The sequence below is a fragment of the Protopterus annectens genome, chromosome 7.part0 (genome assembly GCF_019279795.1).
Source record: "Protopterus annectens isolate FY-2018-M chromosome 7.part0, PAN1.0, whole genome shotgun sequence".
NCBI lineage: Eukaryota > Metazoa > Chordata > Ceratodontiformes > Protopteridae > Protopterus > Protopterus annectens.
Window position 1 is genome coordinate 1299691727 of NC_056739.1, and position 17297 is coordinate 1299709023.

Genomic DNA, 17297 nt, shown 5'->3' on the forward strand with positions numbered 1-17297 from the left:
ACATCTGATAGAAGGGGTGCTAGGACAATGACATCTACCACAGTCTGTACACAGGCTAAAGTACATATTAACAATACACACACTGCTGACGTTCACCATTACTACACAGACCTCAGTACTGTACAAACATCCACAGAATGTCCAGCTTATGTCATGAAATATAACCCCTACTGTACATGACATGTGTAGCAATCTGATATATCACTGGCTTGTTATCAGACACGATGACACTATTTATGGTGTACAGCACATATACGCAACTTCATGCATGCCATATGTACAAATGTTGACAGTGGTGTGGCTGACAGCACATACACAGGGCCAGTATAGACATGTTGCTGTGGTAAACTTGTATATGTTCCATTGTAACGGTGTTTGTTGCAACATAAGTCCTATGAGGGATATGAAGTCAGTAACTGTCATGGCCTTCACCATCTACAGACTGCACTCCTCACACTGCCATCTGCATTCCACAGAGAGATGCACTGTGGATAACACATGAAACCATAGGCACAACACTGTCCAGTCTGCAGATTACCCTGCAGATGGGGATTCCTCATATACATGGAACTGACATGGCAGGTATTACTATATGTATGACAGGCATATCCAGACAAATACTATTAAACCAACATTACTCCAAATGCAATATAGCAGCACTTACACTCTGTAGTCAGGTCAGGCACATCCCCCTCCTGTCTGTTGCCCTCTTTCCATGGTGTATGTTGTTGGAGGTAAATCCTCAATCCATCTGAGATGCTGTTTGCCAAACAACAGATCTAGTTCCTGCTCACAGTAAGTGAAAAGGCCCAGCACCACCATGATGTTCCTAGGTATTGGAATGTGTTTCCATGCAATTGGCTATGGGATTGTTACCACAGATATTCCACATGCAATCAGCTAGGGGAGGGCTGCAATTCATGCAGAGGCCATCAGCTGATCATGAGCATCACATAAAATACACATGCTGCTGCCTAAGCAAGGCAGGTGTAGGTCTCCACATCCACCAGAGAGGGACTGGGGGTGGCAGACAGAGGCAAATACATGTCAGGGAGGTGGGAGGGTAAAACTGAACCATGTTTGTGTCACACACCTACCAGCACAGGGTATCAAACCCCTGACAACTATATAGTGCTTTCACTGTTTGATGCAGTTATTGGATGCACCACATGGGTTACCTGATGTGGAGCACTCAGAACATTTATGTGAGGGTGAGTGACATCTGCAACAGGTATACAGTAGATATACAGTAGGTGTCGTACACATGTCTGTCTGCATGAACAGGTGCCACCGTCAACACAGGCACACTCACACAGGGACACACACACACTGACACACTTGGCAGGGCCAGGAGTGCAACTCATCACTAGTGGGATTGCTACAACACAACAATGTGTCGGTATCACATGCACCACATGGGTCATGCAGAGGCCTTATGGGCAAAGAGTATGAGGAGATGTCACACATCAGACAGCATGCTTCAGTATGCTCTGGGGAGTTGTAGTGAGTGTGGATGTGGACATACACACCATACAACACACACAAACACATAGGGTGCAAGTTCTGACATGCATGGGTGCATGTCTACATGGGTGTGTGGTGGTCAACTGTGCCAGCAGGCTGTACAAGGGTAGGCAATGGGTATACCTTGGCATCAGGCCAAATGACAATAGTCTGCATTGTGGCTCAGGCCAGTAGTTACTGCATTTGTCCACACAGGTGGATATTGCATTCACCCATCCAGTCACCTGGGTGACTATTGTGTGTGGCCAATGCTGTACACCACATGCCATGTATGCGTTCCTTAGTCAGTGACATGGATGGTGTCTGGGATGTGCACACCTCCCACATGCATGTACAGTGACATGTGGAACTGTACCTGGGGTGTCTGGCCCATGTTGTGAACACAGATTATCATCAGATGTGACAGTCTTGCCCACCTGGGGCAGGAACTGGTACTGGGCAGCAGGTACATCCTTCACCTACAATGATGGCATGCCAACAGCATTCCTTGATGTCAGTGTCATCTGTCCATACAGGACATGTCAGGCATGGTATGTCCATCGTGAGTCACATATGAAGGCACTACAGGTGGTGCCGCTGTCCACTGGGGAACATGGTAGAGGTGCACTGTCTGCATGTAAGTGCATATTGGACAGATGAGCAGGGTGACATGCCCTATGTAGCCCACTGCTATCTCAGCATAGCTACTATCAGCGGTCAACATGCAGTGTACTACCCACATATTGGCTGCCGCCTTGGCATGTGTGTTCATATGACACATGGGTTGAGTGTGTGCTCTGGGGAATAGTGGGGTTGCTAACTTGGATTGTCTGGCCTTGATGTCACATGTATGGGTATGGCTTTGCACCCCAGCCTCCCAGCTAATTTACATCTGTTATCCCTGTATGGTTGACATTGTGATATATAGTAGGGCCACAATAAAATAAATTAGCAAAACCCCTCCACAACACACACACACACACACACACACACACACACACACACACACACACACACACACACACACACACACACCTGTCATATCTGGGAGTAGAACTCCTACCGAACTACTTTATTACACTACAGCACTATGCAGTTATAGTACATGCCATGGACATTACTGGAGTACTATTTCCCCAAAGGTGTATTTCACAGTGAATGACATTGTCAGGATTACCATAGTAGGACATTTCAACTGTATTGCAAGTGACTAGCCTAAAATGCATTCCTCCCTGCACAGACAGTGAAACACAAACAAAACTTCCACAACTGACATGTGTGGGTGCAGAACCCCTGATCAATGTCTTTATCACACTACAGCATGGAGCTGTTATGGGAAGCACCACAGGGATTGCTCAAGACAGCCTTTCCCAAAGGTGTATTTCATATTGAATGACATCAGCAGGTTTACCAAAGTAGGGCATTTCAACTGTACTGCAAATGACTAGCCTAAAATGCATTGCTCCCTACAGAGACAGTGAGACACACACAAAACATCCACAACTGACATGTGTGGATATAGAATCCCTGATCAACGTCTATATCACACTACAGCATGGAGCTGCTATGGAAAGCACCACATGGATTACTAAAGAACTTTCTCCCCAAAGTTTTACTTCACAATGAATGACATCAGCAGGATTGGCAATGTAGTGCATTTGAAATGTACTGCGAGTGAGTAGCCTATGATGCATTGCAACACACACAAAACATCCAGAACTGCCATGAGTGGAGATGGAACCCTACCACAGTTCTAAATCACACTACAGCAGTACGCAGTTACAGGACGCCCTACAGAGATTACTGGGTTATGCCTTTCCCACAGGTGTATTTCTAGATGTGTGACATCAGCAGCCTGTGTATTGTACGGGGTGTGAGTGGCCTAAAAAGGCATTGTTTTCTGCTCAGTCAGACACACACACAGATTCACCCACTTGCCAGGTCTGAGGTTAGAACAACTACCTCACTATTTTATCATACTATAGCAGTATGCAGTTACAAGACATGCTACGGAGATTACTAGGCTATGATTTCCTCGGAGGTGTATTTCTGGGTGAGTGACATCAGCAGACTTGCCAAAGTCGAGTATGTGTATTGTACAGGGTGTGAGTGGCCAAAAAGCATTGCTTTCTACTCAGTCAGACGCACACATATACACACACACACACACACACACACAAACACACACACAGATTCACACACCAACACAGTTGCCAGGTTTGGGGTTAGAACACCGACCTCACTACTTTATCACACTACAGCAGTATGCAGTTACAAGACACGTTACAGAGATTACTGTGCTATGATTTCCCCAGAGGTGTATTTCTAGGTGAGTGACATCAGCAGCCTTGCCAAAGTCGAGTATGTGTATTGTACGTGGTGTGAGTTGACTAAAAAGCATTGCTCTCTACTCAGTCAGACACACACACACACACACACACACACACACACACACACACACACACACACACACACACACACACAACATAGTTTCACACACCAACACAGTTTCCGGATCTGGGGTTAGAACACCTATTACACTACAGCAGTATGCAGATACAAGACGCGCTATGGAGATTACTGGGCTATGATTTTCCCAGAGGCATATTCTAGGTGAGTGACATCAGCAGCCTTGCCAAAGTCGAGTATGTGTACTGTACGGGGTGTGAGTGGCCTAAAAAGCATTGCTCTCTATGCAGTCAGACACACAGACACAAACACAGTTGCCAGGTCTGGGATTAGAACACCTACCTAACTACTTTATCACACAACAGCAGTACACAGTTATAAGACGCACTACGGAGATTACTGGGCTATGACTTCCCCAGAGGTGTATTTCTAGGTGCGTGACATCTGCAGCCTTGCCAATGTTGTGTATATGAACTGTACTGAATGTGAGCAGCCTAGAAAGCATTTATTTATACACAGGCAGAGACCAAGACACGCACACATACACACACTCACACAGTTGCCAAGTTTTGCATTAGGACTACTACCTAACTAGTTTATCAGTACAGCAGTACACAGTTATGGGATGCGCCATGGGGATTACTGAGCTACAGCTCCCCCAAAGGTGTATTTCACATTGGATGACCTCAGCAGGCTTGTCATGTTACTGCTATGGGGAGGGCGGTGTGTGCATGGGCTGTAACCCATTCATGTAGAGGTTGACATGCCACATGCGGATACACACAGGGTCATATGCCACAGGTACATGTATAGTGCTACTAGGTGACAACTTCCTTGTACAGTCATGTTGTACAGCTGGCACGTGCAACATGCCGTCATGCTGGCAGATACTGGTGGCTAGTATCTGCAGTGAGTGACACCTGCACCTCATGTGTTTGGGGTCCTTTGGCTGTGTATTGGGTGGGACAGGCCCAGATGGCTCCTTGTCACGGTCACGCTCTTCAACACATCTATTCCCGTCTACCTTTGGCTTATTATAGTGTGTTGTCCTTACATATATGTCTGTATTCCTATCCAGTGTGTGCAAGCAGGAGTGGTGCATACTGACATGTGTCTGCACTGAGAACTGCAACTGCCAGATATGTCTGGTCCACTGTTGTTTGCTGACATGGCCTTCTTGTGTTTAAGTGTGTGAGCATGCCCAGTATGGGCTTTCAGTATGTTGTTGACTGACATTGCCTTCATTCCTCTAAGTGTGTGAGCATGCCCAGTATGGCCATCTATATTGCATGTGTGGATCAAGTCCGGGTGGTTTGTACTGCAGTGCTGACCTTTGTGTTGTACACCAACAGGTAGAATGCTGTGTCTGCAGGATATACATCAGACATTTGGCATTGACTGTTACTACATTTCTGCTACACAGGGGTGGGGGGCACACCTGACTGTTACTATAAGTGCACATAGGATGCTGGGGCACACCTTACACTTTTACACAGTTGCTAGGACTGTACTAGTATGTCAGGTACACCATTTCAATCTGTAGTCTTACCTATCGTGCTGGCTAGAGGCATACCAGTGTACGACAGATCGTAGCTTTCACTACCTACATATTAGTTTCTGACTTCTTAGCCTTCACAGCTGACATCCAGCTGGCTGGCCTGCTGTAGTCTGCCTGTGTAGGGCTGGGGTAGGTGTTACCCATGGGGCTCATTCAGAGGCCATAGTACAGCATTTGTTTGTGTTTGTCGGCACCTATCCTGCTGGCTGTGACTGCTGTTGGGTATGTGCCCCCGCCTCGACTGGCATGTGTGAGTCACTTACCTTGTGGATGTCCCAGTACTGAGGGTGGTGATGCAGGGCTGCCTATGTCGGATGCACAAGGTACACTCCCTATGCATGGTTGAGCACAGGTAGTGTTATGTTTGGCATCCCTTTTACTGAATGTGCGAGTCGGAGAGGGGTGTCATTCCCTGGGTCCTCACTGTGTCAGTGCATGTGCTATGCGTTGCCTCTTTGCCAAGGCCAGGGCATACTGGGAATGCTTCTTTCTGCCTACTTAGGCAGGCTCAGGTTGTTCCTCCTCCGAGTCACTCTGCGCCTGTGCAGGCCTTGGCACTGGTGGGGGGCTGTGTGGCCCTGCCCCATGCTGTTCCTGCTGCAATTGTTTCCATAGGATCATATTGTGTAGCATGGCACATACAAGGACAATTTGGGTACATGTAGTTGGTGAGTACTGCAAGGCTCCACCGGATGTGTCCAGGCACCAGAACTATGACTTGTGCATCCCAAACACATGCTCTATTATGACTCCTGTTTGTGCGTGTGCGTCATTATGGAGTTCTTGTTCGGGTGTTTGTGCATTTCTGATGGGTGTCATCAGCCATGGCTCCAGTGTGTATCTATCATCCCCCACTAGGTGACCTGTGGGATGCCCTCATTGGCAAATGTCTGGTACAGCTGTGTCAGATGCCAGATGTGGGAATCGTGGTAGCTTCCAGGCCAGCCAGTACACAAATTCATTATTATGCTCTGGGCATCGCACACGACCTGGCAGTTGATGGAGGGGAACCCTTGCAGTTGATGTAGACCCTACCCCGCTCACCTGGTGGTGTTTTAATCTCTATGTGCCTGCAGTCTATTGCACCCGCTACCTCTGGGTATTCTGCTATTTGGTGGAAGAGACAGATATTGCTGGCAAACGCCTCACAGGTGATGGGGAAATATACATGCTCACCGACATGTGCTGATATGGCATCCAGGAAATGGTGGAGTACCCTGGATGCTGATGCCTGTGAAATCCCCATCATATCCCCAGATGGCCTTTGGAAGGTACCTGTAGCTAGTATTCTTAGGCCTACACATACCTTGGTATGCACTGGGATGGTTTCCCCTCTGTTAGTTCTGTGTATAAGGTGTGGCCAGCACAGCTCAACAATTTGCTGTAGGAGGTCCCTGTTCACCATATAGCGCTCCACTATCTCCAGCTCATGTAGCCCTTGGTAGGTTACCTTGGGTCTGTATACTCTTCTCCGTCTCCTCACTGCGGGTTGCTCAGCAGAATTCACATCCTCACCACCCTCAGCCTCTTGCAGATGCTGGTTTATGATACCAAAAGCAGCCCCTAACATGTTTTCTCTTGCTTTCATTTTGTAAAATTTCCCCGTCTGTATACACAGGTGGTGCAGAGTTTTTGGGAAAAACAAGGGGGAAAGGTGTTTGCAAAGTTTATAGTGTTGTGCTGGGCTGGTCTGCTGCCTGTGTAATTGGCTGATTCTGATACATTTCACCTGTCAGCTAAGCTAGTTCTCCTTGAATACCTTCCTACTGCTGTTTTCCCTTCTCATTGCCTTCCTGTTTACGCACGTGTGTGTGCCGCACAAACAGAGTGCTCATATGTGCATAGAGCTGCTTTTTCTTGGTTTAACTGCCTTTTTCTTCCTGTACAATGCACACACCCGCTTACACTTTGTAAAGTGTGCTAGGTAGGTTTAGACACAACCCTAGCTTAGCTGTGCTAAGCTAGGAGTAATCCCAAGCCACAGGTCTCCAGTCCGCTTACAGTATGCCTGACACACACCCCCATGATGTCACCTATATCCTAGTCTTGCACCCAGCTATTTATACTCTTACACTCTTGAGACCTGCCTCACACCCTGGGAAAATCTGGGATTCACTAACCTTTCCCTCATTTGCATAGGATTGCCTGCTAATGCATAGTTACATGTCCCACACTGAGCCTCCCCTCTTAGCAACCATTACTCACTGGCCAGGTTGTCTTTTGCCTACCATTGACTTGCATGGCAGAATACTGATTTTTGTTAGAATGCTCATTTTCAGTTTATTTTCTTATTTTCCCCCCGATCCCGTTTGTACGCCGCTGCCCTATGCTTAAACAGCCGAGATTGGTGAAAAAAAGATAAAAGTAGTTTTATTTATTTTTTAAACAGTTTGCAATGCCAGTGGTCTTCTACTTGGCTATTGGCATGCTTCCTCAATAATATGCAGCCTTTATTTGGAGCTGTCATAGCTCCGTTTTGGAATTTGCAGAAATGTACTCGTTACTAACTGAGTACATTTCTGGAGATAGCACTAGTCTTGCACGGACTATTGCAATCTTCCTGGATTGCAAAATCACCTAATTTGCTTTGCATGGATTTCTCCTGCAAATGAGGTGATTTGCATACCAGGGCTTAGTCCATGCAGGATTAGTGCTGGAGCTCTCGTGCACGCCCCTGCAGGCTGTTCCTGGATCGCATGGCAGACATATTGCCTGTGTGGATTCCTGCACTCATCTTGCACTCCGTGCAAATTTTTGAGAATCCAGAGGTATATTTAATGTCATGTGTTAATTGTCTTAATATCCTCAAGTCAAGTCTTTCAAATGAAAGCATTTTGTCTTTTATTTTATATATAATGCCATGTATCTATTTTATTTACCCCTGGGCTGAGACTGAAACATGTCCAATAGGACCAGTGCTTTATCCCAGTTATATATGTATTAGCATTTAAGCAGCCTTTGTTGACATCATGAATATCTAACAAGGTAAGGATCTCACAGAAAGTATTTTTTCCCTCAGTATTTTTAGCAGTGAATGATAAACCCAGAAAATACCCAGTGGGTGTAATATTAGTTGTATCAGTTGAGGGATACAAGCCTAGAAAATTTCTAGGGCACCCATCTTAAAACAAGCAAGCTATGGCTCTAAAGAGCATATATATATATATATATATATATATATATATATATATATATATATATATATGTGTGTGTGTGTGTGTGTGTGTGTGTGTGTGTTTGTGTATATGTGTGTGTGTATGTGTTTACTATCATAATTTGGAAGCTGCCTCATCAACCCATGTCCCAAAAAACTGATAGTCTTGACTCCGGGTAATGTCAAATTGCAAAATGAATGCGATTTTGGGATGGAGTTAATATGGATCGAGATAGGGATGAGATTTGTACTTCGACAAGATCAGAGTTTGACATTATCACTGTTCGACCTTCGGACTTCGTTCAAATTGGAGTCAATCGAATCCACTTCAAGATTATGATAGTAAACCATATGTGTGTGCGCGTGTGTGTGTGTGTGTGTGTGTGTGTGTGTGTGTGTGTGTGTGTGTGTGTGTGTGTGTGTGTGTGTTGGGGGGATAGGTGTCTAGCACTCTTAGTGGTCACACATGCAAGTAAGAAGCTTGAGATAAGCAAACAGGTATCCACAACTGAGCTACACCAATACTCATTGGGAGAGCAGAACTTCATTGACACTCACTACATTCTGACACAGCAACATTTCTTAGGGTAAAAGAAGCTGGTTAAACTTATTGAAAATCAGCTGATTGCATATAACATGCTTTTTCTGAGCAAGACTGTGGGACAGTGGAGATCAGGGAATTTGCCCTTTCCTCACTGTATTGCTATCTCAGAGCTATGATACCAACCAGATATGGATTCCAGATTAGTCTAAGTTTAGTTTTAAACCATACTGATTATATAAATGTAAATAAAACATTTTTTTATTTTATTTACTAAACTGTAGGCGCAGTAAATCTGTAAAATTTTGCTGGGTATCTAATTATATTTCTGTTAGACGTCATCATAGTTTTTAAATATTAAAATACCAGTTTATACCTTTTAGTTACTATATTATTCTATCAGCTAGGGCAAAACTTTTAACTACAAATGTACAAGGTGATAGTTGTAGGGTTGGTAGAGATGCCTCTGTTTAACACAACTCAGTAACAGCTATCTAAGAATTACAGTATATTATTGGAATTGGTTAAACATTCTTCTGAAGAAGTTTTTTTTTTTTGGCAAAACAGAAACAGATCCTTCTAACAAAATTAAAGATGTAGGTGATATCTACAAAGTAAAATACTTGACTGTCTTGATTTATATTCTTTCAGAATTAATATTAGACCCACTGGGTATCTTCTTGGGTTTATCATCCACTACTAAGTCAGACGTGTAGATATATTATATTTGGGAGAAATGTTTTAACTATTTTGGTTATTATCATCATAATTGTTTTATTGTTCTAATTTGTTAGGGATACTATCCTGCAAGATGAGCATTGGGTTATATTTCAATTAGTTTTGCTAACATGGTTGTCCAGGAGCTCTTCCATGAAAAAGGACAGAGAGCTTTTGACAAGATCTGATTTATAACATTTATAACTGTGTTTTTGTGGAGTAGTTATATTTACATTGGGTGTTAAATTATCTGCTTCTATGGGTTAACAATTTTTACCTATTTAATTTCATTTGGAATGTCTTTTTTATTACATGTTAATAATAATAGGTATCTGAGATCCAGTAAGACAGATGTTACTTTAAGATCTTAAAAGAAACTAAAAAAAATAGACTTGTATGACTGGGTGAAGTATTATTACAGTAACTGTTTACATAATAATTCTGAAAACGTTTAGTTAATAATGATATTTCTGAATCCCTTCTTATTTGCCATGGTTTACATATTTCCTTTACTTGGTTCTAATCAGTGATACTCATTAATATCCTAGGTAAATGATGATATGCTTTAGGCAATTTTGTTTAAATCTGCTGCAGTTTTAGGTTCAATAATCTATCGTTTCTTGTCTTTAAGTACTTGCAGAATTTTTTTTATAACAATTTGAATTACACTAAATACTTGATATGTATTATAATTTGAGACACCTTTTATCAGACATTTTGGTTTTTGTTAGTGGCCCACCAGCCTAATTCTTGCAAACTTCATCTAAACATGTCTCAATAAAGCTGTGGTGGGTTGTCATTGTTATTTTGCACTAGCCATAAAGGGCGAGGTTTGACATCCATTAGTTAGTGAGAGCATGATAATGATTGCATGATATACTTCAGATGAGAGGTTAAACCAAGGCCCCATCTGCCACTGCTGGTGGGAGCTCAGATGTATGTAAAAGCTACCATGGCATTTTCTGAAAAAAGACTAAGGAAATTCCCCTGGTGCCCTGGCCGAATTTCCCCTATTCCATATAAATCCCACTTCAAGTCTCCGCTGCTCAGTGGGACTAACCAGCTCAACAAAGAATAAATAAATAAACAAATAGAATATTAGCATAATTTTCAAAACAACTTTTCAGAGAAAACAAAATATTTAGCATATCAGTCCTTCTATGATAGGCTAAGAAATAATTTGTTAAAAATGATGATGTTTTGGTTAAAACTGAAATATTGGTCAAATTAGGGTTTAACATCCAAATGTTTTTGCATTTTACAAGTGCTGATAATATAGGATTAATTATTTTACTCAAATTATCTGATATGGATATATATCCTGCATTTTCAGGAACTGGTCTTGTATTATATTTTTAGGTTTTTAAAACAGGTGCTCAACTCTCTGATGACCCATTTAACTGGATGAGTGTAAACATAGCTATGACAAGTATACATTCATCTGCACTGAACTTAAGCACAACTACAGAAAGTAAAGTTGTGTATGTAAATTATCACTGCTGCAGCAGCCTAAGCTAGATATTAACAGCTAGACACCTTCCAAAGCTTCAGGGGACTTTTTACGCATCCAGCCTTTAGTCAACTCAACAACTCAGGTTTAGGGGTGAAGCCCTGAAGAGCTTTCCAGCCATTGAGAAGAGCACTACTCTGCAGGCTTTTGATGACTGGCGGTTGCCTAATGCTGCTCCATTGCTGGGCAAGTAAGTTCCCTTCAAAGAAAAAAAAAGTTTCTACATTACTTTTTTACTTGATTTACTTGAGAATATTTATTTTTATTAAAAAGAAGTACTTTTAAGCAATGAAAGTGTTTTTGTTGACTGTCTTGTGACTTTTATAAACTTTAAAATGGAACCACACTTTTTTTTTTTTACTTTTGTGGTAAAAAAGTTGTTTAAAACTACATTTCTCTGTGAAGAAACTGTGGTTATTTTACTTTTTGTTACTGAGAAAACTGCTTAAACTGCTTTCCCCTGTGTGTTTTTCATGGGAAAAGTTACTTATTTGCTACTTTCCTGTTTTATGACTATTGCTGCTAAGCTTTTCTGGGACACAAGGGCTGTTTATAGCTCGACCATGGTAACAAGTACTGGTCACTCAGCTGGGCCTTCTTCCAGCCACAAAAAGAAAAAGATTGTTAAGCAGATTTTGCTACCACAGCAGGCTGGTAATTTGCTTCAGCTGCAGGTAAGTGACTGCTTTGTCCAAAGCTGGTCCCTCAGACAATTCATCTTTTCTTTGAACCCCTCTAGTGTAGTCCATACAGCCAGTGTGGACAGGGCATATAGCCATGTCCTCTGTGGCTGCTGGGGTATCCTCAGTGGTGAGGGGAGAACCAGTCTTGGTCATAGGAGAAAGGGCAAGGAATGTGCCTCTGCTTAGCTAGAATATTGTGCCAATCCCTGGGGAAGCTTCTGCTGCTAATAGTGGGTGTTTTTTTTTTTTTTTTTTTTTTTTTACAAAATCCTTGTCAAAAAGAGGTAAAAGGTATAATTTATCTTCTCATCCATCAGTTACTCTGGACTGTAGTAATTTGTTAGGCTTGGTATTCTCATTGCCCTTTACCAGTTATCCAATTAGTACTGAGCTAATAAATCAAAGCAATGTAGAATTTCTTTGACAAGTGCAGGATGGAAAACATAAGAGATTCAGTGATACAATGACCAGTATGTGTTATGCAAACTACAGTAATGCTACATGACCAAATCCTGGTATCAGCACACCAAAAAACAAGGGGGATAGAGGAAGGGAGCTGCTATTGCAGCAGTGATCATTCAAACATCTACTGTTAAGGTAGATTTGCTTACACAACTGTACTATGTTCATCATTTTAATCATTGCTGCAGTAGCCTTAGCTAAATGAGTAGATTACACAGTTTACTGCATATGGGAGGTAAAAGGGGAAGGGTCCAGAAGCCCCAGGAGAATGCTTGTATTAAAGCCTGATCTAGAACCTAGAGAAGGAATCAAGCTTGTAATGCTTTGTAAATGTATGCATACAGGACCAAGTTGCTACTTCTAGAATACTTCTAGAATCCAACCCTCTCCAGAAAGCCATAGATGAAGCCAAAACCCTAGCAGAGTAGGCCTTGATCCAGCATGGATCAGTTTTGTTGTGGTGCATATAACAAAAGGTAATTACCCGAGATAACAATTTGGAAATAGTCTGTTTTGCCACAGATTGCAGATTGTCCTGTCTTATATTCACAAGAATTGATCAACTGATTCTAAGATCTGAAATAATTAGTTCTGTCAATAATCAAGTTGTCTGTAGACATCCAACTTATGGAAAATCCTTTCTCCCTCATTTTTAGGTTCAGGAAAGAAAATGGGGAGATAGACAGTTTGGCTTATGGTAAACTTGGATATTACTTTAGGTATAAAATAATGATTAGTTGTCAAAGAAACCCTGTCTCTGTGGAAAATGAGATAGGGTTGACTCATCGTGAGAGCTTGCAACTTATATATTCTTTTTGCAGAGGTCAGAGCAATCAGTAAAACAGTTTTCCATATTAAGAACCTCAAGCCAGTCAGATTAGCTGGTTCAAATGGAGCAAGTGTTAGCTTCTCTAATACAAAATTAAGATCCCAAGGAGAGGCCACTGGCTTTCTTGGAGGCCTCTTACGTAAAACCTCCTTCAAAAACATTTTTCATAAGAAAGCACTGATACAGGTGGAGTCATAAGCAAATATGCTTAAATAGCCAATAAATGAACCTTGATGGAGGAATAAGAAAGGCCATAGCATAGGAACTCACACAAATATTGTAAAACCAGAGAACAACTAGCCCTAAATGGGTGCTGGTTAAGCTGTTGGCACCAACTAGAAAACTATTCCATTTGCTAATATATGATTTTCTAGTGACAGACTTTCTTGCCTGCATTAGCACCTGCTGCACATTCTCAGCAAAACAAGTGCCTAAAGCAATTAAGACCCAATCGTCCAGGCAGTCACCTGAAGTTGATTGGGTATTTTCTCAGTGTGACCAAAGTTGGAGTGGAAAACCTTAGAAAGATCTAGACAGATTTTTTTTTTTCTTGTGGAAGAAAAGCTGTTTGAACTGAGGTGTGAAGGTGGCACTCCAGGAACAAAATTCTAAGTGAAGGAGTCAAAAAAAGATTGTTGAATATTTTCTTGGAATAACAGCTTGTGGAAGAGATCTCTCACCCAAATGAGTGACATCTGACACTTTGGAAAAGACTCTGCTAAGATAATCAAGTTGTCTAAAAATGGAAAAATGTAGATACCTTGTAGCCTACGATGAACTATTACTGGAGATAGACACTTTGTGAACATTCTTGGTGCAGTGGATATTCTAAAGCATAAGGCAAATAACTGATAATGTGATCCAGACACAAACAAATTTAAGAAACATTGGAATGCTGGATGAATAGGGATGTGATAAAAAACACTTGAAGTCTGGATGAATAACAATGTGATAATTAGCATATTTTAAATTTAGTGTTACCATGAATCGTTAATGAGGAATAAAAGGTAACAAGTTATGGAATGACATCATTTTAAATTTGGGCACTATCATAGACAGGTTTAGGAAAAAAAGATCCAGATTTGGTCTCTAAGCATTTTCTTTCTTTGGCAAAAAACATCCTTGAATAGGTTCATAGGTTCATGGGTGTTTACTAGGCTAACAACCACAATGGCCTTTTTAAGCCTAGCCATGCATCCCACATCTCTGACAAGTTCTGGTACCCTTGATAAGTGTCAGCAGAGCTGTGGGAGCTGAACTATTTACTGGGTGCCTGTGTCCATTAGAGACATATGTGCCAAACCAGGGATGAATTTACAGCTCCCCATCCAATTGTCCAAGTTGCACTTGAATTGGGTTCGGGAGGAACTCTGTTATTACAGGAACATTTAAGTCATTAAAACAGGTAATTCTGGTGATATTTGTTTTGCGGATAGGTAGGAGTTCCATCGGAGTGAGGTCTGACAGTGCCGTGTATGCCAAGCATATCTCCTCTCAACAGTCTGCAGGAGAAAGAATACAGGAATAGGGCCTTGAGGAGCTCTGCATAGAACATGTTACTTACTCTCTGTATCCTTTCAATGAGTAACACCTGTGGACATTCCAATTGTTGGATATGCCTGGTTAGGTACACTCCAAAAGGGGCATTGTACTCAATGAATGGTCTGATGAATACTGAATACAGTGAAACAATGACTTCCTTGGATCTAGATGCCATACCTTTATTTATAAGTTACACAATGTAGAATGATTTCCTCACTACTGTAGACATATACGATGGTCAAAGGCTAGATCACTTTCTATGTGTGCCCCCACATCCCTGACTACTAGGTCAACTCTTAGGGGTATGTTCTCAATATGATAGCTTCCAGGGGTAGTATGACTTCCTGAAGGATACTATTATGCATTTCTTGGCATTTAGTTTTATTCCATGACTCTGGCACCAGTTCCTTGTCTGTGTCAGCCCTTCCTGGAGAACATTTGTGTCAGTGAGTGATTTGATAACAGCTCCTAATTTGCAATCATCTGTAACTTTAGTCAGCCAGAGGCCACTGACATTGGCCTTGACTTCAGAGAAATAAATGCCAAAAAGGAGTGTCCCAGGACCAATACCCAAGGGATTCCACTTGAGATCGGCCTCTTCGTAGAGGTGGACTCCCCAGTTCTAACTTCCTGTGTCCTGTCTTTGAGCCAGTTGGTTACACTGGGTAACATAAGGGTTAGTACCTAACCTCTTAAGTTTGTCAACAATGCCAGAGTGGAGGATTGTGTCATATGCCTTGGCCAGGTCAAGACTGGCAGTTTGAACCATTTTGTACTCATCCATTGTTTTGGTGACCTTCTCAAAGAAGTCCACCATGTTGAATAGGCAAGAGGTGCCTTTGATGAAACCAGATTGGGTTGGGTCTAGAGTCTGGAGGTTTCTTATGTCATTATTGATCATTCCTTGTTTGGTCAGGGGGGAAGTTTCTTTACTCACCAGTGAGAGTGGGGAGTACTGAGCTGCCTGTTTGTCCTTAGAGGAGTGGTTTAAGGCAGTAACTTGTAGTCTATTGGCCATTTTGGGTCATTTCCTGTCTTTTCCAGCCCCCTGCTATAAAGCACGCTTTAGCGGCGGGCTTAGCCGTGATTGTGCGCGATTGAAGGAGCTGCCACTGTTGCACACTAGGGCAGCGCCGGTTAAGCAGGTTTAAACTATTCGGGCTACCTAAAGTCCACTCTTCAAATTTTCCCTTAAAACTACCTTCCTCTAACTATACTACTGATCTAATCAGCGTATCCTATAACTAAAAAGATCATCTCTACTTGACTCCAAGTAGACTATTCTCTATCTGTTAAACGTAGCACTTGCTCCTACAGCACTCTTGTCATAGATAGTACCCCAAAAAGGCAACCCCCCATTTCTCGGTCACCCACGTCCCCCGGAATCTTCTTTAAAGTTTTTGTCTATTCCTTCTAGCATGTCGAGGATCAGTTGCTAGTGTCCTCTCCTGCTCAGCTGGTGAAGAATATTGAGGCAATGTTACAATTGCCTCATGTAACAACCCTCTCCTCCTCCCACAAAACACAAATACATGCGAGATGCAACTATAACTGGAGGCTGAGCTCTCTCAACATAGGACTGGCAAGACCAGTCAGGAGGTGAAGGTTACCACACACACTATAGACCCAGTCTCACATAGTACCATCACAACCTCAAATCATACACATAAACACACAAAGACATACTCGAGGCTCTGATCAAAATCTACCAAAACAGCAGAGGCCACCAAAGCAGACACCCAAACAACCACCACCTCAGAACACAACACCTGCAACACATAGACCTCACAGTCAGAGTGTCAAACAGTCACAGCCCTTAAGGCCAAACACAATGCCAGACACACTAGTCATTGGTGACTCCATAGTCAGACACACGACTGAGTAAGGAGAAGGTCACAGTAAGCTGCCCAGGTCTCTCAACAGCAGGTACAAATATGACTCAGTCATTGTCCACGCTGGTGTTGGACTACATGAAAAGAGACATTGAGGAGCTCTCTGATTATGTAGCCCAGGCGGTATGACCCTGACCTTGAGCAGTATCCTACCTTCACCAAGAATGATGCCACAATACAGAGATAAGATGATCAGCTTTAACAATTGGCTTAAACACTGGTGTCATTCAAAGGATCCAGTGTCTGTCTGCCTGGGATGACATGCTGGACAAGCCACGCTGCTTCAAGAAGGGCTTGCACCTGTCACCCTGGGATTCGGATATTGGCGCTCTTGCCACCCCATAGTGCCTTTTTTAGGCAAGGCTCAAATTCTAAACCTACCACCCTAGAACACAAACAAGGAAAAAAACTAAGGGTAATGCTGCTCAATGCCAGAAGTCTAAATCTCAAAATGCAGGCCCTTCTCAGTATGGAGAACATCGATGTCTGTGCTGTGA

The 17297-nt window shown here is 42.6% G+C and overlaps 1 long non-coding RNA gene across 1 annotated transcript in view; it reads right to left on the bottom strand.

Annotated features, from left to right (window-relative positions):
- Positions 1-17297, bottom strand: part of LOC122807024 — a 1044555-nt gene that overhangs the window by 846372 nt on the left and 180886 nt on the right. The window lies entirely within an intron of this gene.